The sequence below is a fragment of the Cryptomeria japonica genome, chromosome 7, assembly GCF_030272615.1.
Source record: "Cryptomeria japonica chromosome 7, Sugi_1.0, whole genome shotgun sequence".
Lineage (NCBI taxonomy): Eukaryota > Viridiplantae > Streptophyta > Pinopsida > Cupressales > Cupressaceae > Cryptomeria > Cryptomeria japonica.
The window spans coordinates 220247672-220253962 of NC_081411.1; the positions used below are offsets into that span (position 1 = coordinate 220247672).

At 35.2% G+C, this 6291-nt stretch overlaps 1 pseudogene; it reads left to right on the forward strand.

Moving 5' to 3' along the window:
- The first annotated feature begins 827 nt into the window (after positions 1-827).
- LOC131856601 (importin subunit alpha-like) lies at positions 828-3793 on the forward strand (annotated as a pseudogene).
- Positions 3794-6291: the final 2498 nt, after the last annotated feature.

Consider the following 6291-nt stretch of genomic DNA (forward strand, 5'->3'; position numbering starts at 1 on the left):
AAACCTCCATTCCTCCTCCACAAGGGTCTTATATATAGGTTCTATAAATTTCATGAGGCCCGCTGCCCCCCAAGGAATCTCTCGCTCTCCTAGCCCCCCATGCTGACTCCCCAGCAGCTCGCGGCCCTGTCTTTGGCTTTCCCTAAATTATTTGAATATCCCCAGGAGGGCTTTCCTATGACCACCATGTCCCTCCTTGCCTATGCCTCGACTGTTTCTCTATCAGCGACCTCCCCTAGTTTAACTCTCCCTACCTCCCACAGTGTTTCTCGCTCCTTGGCCAAGGGCAAGAGTAAAACCCCCGCTAAACACAAATGCATTGTCTTTGACGACAATTCTTCCTCTAAAGATGTTGACAATGATAACCCCTCCCCAAACTCAGAGGTTAAGAGGAGATCCTCTAGAATTATTTCAAAAGGCCACAGAAAGAAGACTCCAGTTATTGAAAATCTGGTCCTGAAAGGAAATCCCAGGAACCCACTGAAGATATGACCCCTATGGATATGGACACTATGGGCTTTATAGGTGTGGAAATCCCTGACAACAATGCTCTAGATCCCAGAAATTTGAGGGTGGATCTAAATTTGGCTAAGTAGGTGATGCATTCTATTCCTCTAATGGACCTGGTTAAAGATATTGATAACTCCATTGCTAGTGGCGAGCACAAAGAGACTATTGAAACTACCGATGACCTGGCTAGTGAGAACCCCCCGGAGGCCCCCACTCTGCAACAAATGGAACCCCCAGGTGGCCCTATTCCTGATCTGCAGTTTATCAAGGAGGACGTTAAATAGCTCAAGAACAAAATGGAGGCTTAGGAAGCCCAAATGGTGGGCCTGAACAATTTTCAAATGAAGGTAGTACACATTTCTACACTCACCCTCTCTCTGTTGAGGGAAGGCTATGCTGACACTGACGAGGACAAGCAGGAAGCTAGAGACCTCTACAAATTCATGTCTAACGAATGGAACAGTACTATGGAGGCCAGTGGGGTGTGCAAGGAACCATTGTAGTTTGTTTTTTCTCTGTTGTTGTTTTTTGATTGCTAATGACTTGGTTCTTTTTTTATAGTAGTTGTTGTTATTTACTGTTATAGTGTTGTTTTTACGCTTTGATTTTTGATAGTTTTGCTATGTAAAGGGTTAGTTCTCTTGTTCTCACTGCTTTTTTAATCAAAAACAATTATAAATTAGAACTCTTGCAGTTCAATATCAATAATATATTGAGTTCTTGATGTTTTATCATGGTATCAGAACCAGCTATGGGAGAGGTTTTAAAGCAGCTTTACAGTCTCAAAAAATCTTTGACAAGTTAGAAATTAACAATGTAGTTTTTTTGTGTTGAAGAGATGAGGCATCGTAGTTCAACACTTGTTTGACCACAAGAGCTAGTTTTGTGATGGGGATGTGGTCTAATGCAACTGGTTCGTTGGATCCCTCATTGTATGTTGGGAGGTGCACTTATTTGAGAATCTGTTGTTTGTGGCTGATTTCTGCATCATCACTACTACATAAAAGGACATTTTAAGACGTTTTTTATAGGAAAAAATAATATTTTATCTTAAATACACACATTATTATTTTAATTATTTTAAATTAAAAATTAAAATAAAAGGAAACTTGCGGTAGCGCCACGCGAGAAATGAATTTGCAAGTGTGAATAGATTGAAGCAGTAACAGTTTTGTAATTTTTGTCTCATTTTGAAAATCCTTCTTGCTAGACAGGGTTCTTATCCATTTTAGAAATGGACAAGACGATTCTTGGAGGCCAACATATCGAGGAAGATCAACAGAGGATGTTCAATATTATCTTTCAGCTTCGAATTAGAGACAGGTTATATCTTTGTTTCAGAACTAATGCACTTCTATTTTCATTCGTATGTGTGGGTTTTATATTTTTTGTGTTTTACAGAAATGGGTTGTAATCGCTTTTTTAAAAATAACTGTGTTTGGATTGTTTTGTAAATTTTGATGGATTTTTTCGTTTTAAACTAGTTATGGAAGGACACACCTCCATTGTTTCTTCAATTATTTAAAAATTTTCACCTTTGATATTTGTGCTTGAGTCAGATTTTGGCAAATATTTCTCTCTCCCGTGTATTTATTTTCTCTAGAACTGTACAGTGTGTGATTTATGGGCAAAACAATAATATAGATGTGCCCAGAAACTTTGGGCAATGGCTTTCACTATAAAATGTTAGATCTTGATGTTTTTGTCTTTCTCTTCAGGCAAAGATCACCCCTAAAGCCATTCTATGAGGCATCTACTAAACCTTGGAAATAAAACCATTGTGAGTAGTATTTGATTTAGTAGTCATGATGGTTTTAATTTGAAGTGCCAAAATTGTTTATAATAGTTCAAGAGAGGGTATTTTAGTCACGACCAAATTTTCAATTGAGTCCAAAAGGGAAGACCACTACTCTTATGAATCTCCATTCATTAGATTCATTAGTTTTCTATGAATTATGAACATACTCAAACTTTTTTAAAAGGCTACTCAGTTTCTTCAATGGGATTGAGAAGATATCTTATGATAATTTATTCAATTTAACAAATCTCATGCTTCTTAACCATTTATGCAAGAAATTATTTGTTCCTGAAATAATAATATTTGTGTTCCCTCTTATTTTTTGGGAAACCTCCTTACCTTTTTCTTCTGTTGAAAATTTTGAAGCTGGGAAATTTTCTTGCAATGGTGTCTGGAGTATACTCAAATGATCCTAGTTTATAGTTGGAAGCAACTTATCTATTCAGGAAGCCTCTTTCATTTGGTGTGTATCTTTATCTTTCTATTTTATCATGATTTTGTTCTTTTTTGCTTCTGAAAGATGACCATCAACCAAAACATATGTGACATAATGGTGCCTGCCCCATTGAGGAAGTTATTAATGCTGGCATTGTCCCTTGGTTTGTAGAGTTCCTCATGAGTTTCCATCACTTCAGGTGGAGTGTCCAATTTGTTCGATAAATTTTGATAGAATATCAAGTCAGCATAATGCCTCAGTAATTCTTGTGTTTCAATTGTTATGGTATAGTTTGGAGCTCCCTGGTCTTTGACAAACATTGCATTTGGAACCTCAAAGAAAACAAGAGTTGTGATTGGTCATGGATCTATGCCAGATTTTGTGGAGCTTCTTTGATCCCCTAGAGATGATGTGCAGGAACGGGTTATGTTCTGAACCCTTTCACTTGCCACCTTATTTTGTAACTATGATTTTTGTATCTGCTGGCTTTCTACGGTTCTTTTTTATTGCTGACATTTTTATACTGCTATAGTTTATTCGGGTTCTCACAAATCTAGCTAGTGATAGCACTGAGTTTAGAGATATAGTCCTCAGTCATGGTGGCCTTACGCCACTCCTGGCTCAATTGAATGATCATGCAAAGCTGTCAATGGTAAGAAATGTTATTTATAAACTGCATAATAGTTGTCGGGCACACCACAACCACCCTTTAAGCAGGTATAAATTATGAAAAGAATTTTCTATTACCTAAGAATTTGAATAATTGTAAGACTTGATGATTATAGCTGTAAGCCATGGAATGGATGTACTAACACTTTCTGTATCACTTAAAACTATCTTCTTTGATGCAAACAAAATTAGCACTTCTAGTTCTTGGTTATCTGATTTAAATAGATGATGAGGAGATCTTGTTAGATGCATGTTGGGCTCTGTCATACATATTAGATGGAACAAATAATAGAATTCAGCCTGTGATAGAGGTTGGTGTTTTCCATAGACTTGTTAAACTTTTATTGTATGTATATATTTCTGATCTACAATTGAAATAGACATTACCCTATACAACTCCAGAACACAAAGTTAAATTCGCCTATGTTATGATCCAAAGAAAATTGCTACTAAAAATCAACATACATCAGTAGGCTGAAAGTTGATGGATTTTACACCAATAGTCTTTCAACTACAACATTTGTGCTTCGTGTAATGTCTACATAGTCAAATTAATAACTATGTTGCTGAAATTCATTTTTCATACAATTGTTTGCTGCTACCAAGTACCAATGTACGATTTTCATTTTCTTAATGCATAAACTAAGGGTACAAAAATGCTAATGTTATTGGTATTGTGTTTGAGAATCAACCAGACAAAGATTTAGAATGTTCATTTCAACTGTCAAGGACAAAATCAACATGAAAGCAATGAACAGGCATGGAAAGAAGTACACAACACACACTACCATTAACATAAGATATGTACTCTTGGAAAAAATATATGCTCTTGGTTCTCTACTCGATTAAATATCAAAATACCCTTTGTATACTCTATTCTACCATTATGTCATATACAATTTGGTTTTATACCAAGTTGAATTTGTCTTGGTAACCCTATCAAATGATGTGTTGGTTCCTTTTGAGTGGATATTGTTTGTATACATTCTTAGTTAGTGGAATTTATCTATCTATGTTTGTACCAAGCCAAACATGTTGCTTAGGGGGAGAATGATGGCATAGGTTGATTATACACCTTCCTATTATATCAATCCCTATGATCTGAATCAAATTGGTACTTTAGGGAACACCACACAAGTTGAATAAGTTAAAAATTATAGGTAGAAATTGAATGAAATGTAACTCAAACAAAATCAATAGAGTAACAACCTAGGCCTATCCCAAACACTTTGAATGACAAACATGGAAAAACCCCTATATAGTGTCATGTCCCAATCAACTATAGAGAAGGCCACTGGCCTCGTGCCACTATACCTCTCATTCTTTTTCCTATTTTGATAAACTTGAAGTCATAAAATGCTTAGCCTTTCTCTATTGAGGTGTCTTTTTTCCTAGCAAATAGGATATTTATAAAAAATTGATGTATGTTTTTTTTTTCTCTTGATTTGTTTCATTTATAATTTATTCATTTCCAATGTGAAATGTAATTTATATAATTTTTTTGGATTTATTTGTAGTTTTTTGTGGGGACAAAAGAGACAAAATTCATATTTCCTTCTAGGTATACATTCCAAGTTTCACTATCATATTGCAATGCTAAATATAGGAATTATACAACCATCTGTTTTGGTATTAATCTCAAGTAACCTGAATTATTTTCTTACAAAGTAAATATTTGCAATAAGTTTTGGAAAAAGGAATAGATCGAAGCATTACAAACAACAAGGAGCACTGCTCAAAATGCTTATTTAATGCCATGTACTTCATCTAGGTGCATATGCTTTTGGATTGACTTGTTCATAGAATAATAGACTTTATATCTAGAACTCTTTTCTTTCTTAATTGTTTTTGTCAATACCACTATGTCTCCTTTTCACTTGGAGGAACTTTAGTGTCTTCATTGGGTTTCTCATTTGTAGTAGAGAATATTACCTTTTAATCCACCATCTCTGATTGTTCTTCAATGCCTTCATTGATCTTATAAAAATATCCACAAAACCTCCTTGAGTCCCCACACCATGAACTAGTGAACTAGAGAATTCAAGTTGATGGATAAGATAACCTTACCCATCTTAGCACTGAGAATTGTGAAGGGATTATACACAACTCTTTTTCTTTTATTTTTTGTGTGCCTATTTCCATCTTTGATACTTGATTAGTCTCCACCTACTACTTCTTCAGTGGAATAGGCCCTCCATACAAAAGATTTTGTTGAGCTCTCTTCTTCTTTATATAGGATTTATCAAATGATTTTTGTTCAGATAAAGACTTGATTCCCTAATCACATTAATTTTGTGGTGCCCTATGGAGCTCAGACCTGACAAAAGTCTACACATGTAGCTCTAGATAACATGGTTGTGTAAAGAAATTTTATCATGCTACATATCATCACATGTTTTGTGCCACCATGATCTCTAGATTAAAAAAAAAAAGCTACTAAAAAGATGCTTCTTAATCACATGTTCTCTATCCTCCTACTTATCAAGGATCTATTGATTACTAAGATCATTGTTTTCCTGCCTCCCATGGGCATAGTGCAACTGGTTAGAGGTCTTTGTGTACTGATTAGGAAATTATGAATGAAAGGGTAAGAACTCCAATCTACCCTTGAAAACCTTACTCACACTCGTATTCTGACGTAGAACATGCAATCTTTTCTTGGACTGTCTTGAGCTTTGCCCACCATTTTCACAATGATTAAAGTTTTAAACATATTACTAAGATTGGCATTATCAATGACAACGATCTTCTCAATGATGCTTCCTCCTAAAATTTTCCTTCTTAGGCTTCTTAAAAAAAACATGTTCTTTTTTGGTGCTTATTCTAGTGTTAATCAAGACCAACATGTTGGCATTCCAATTACAATGAGAGATTGTTG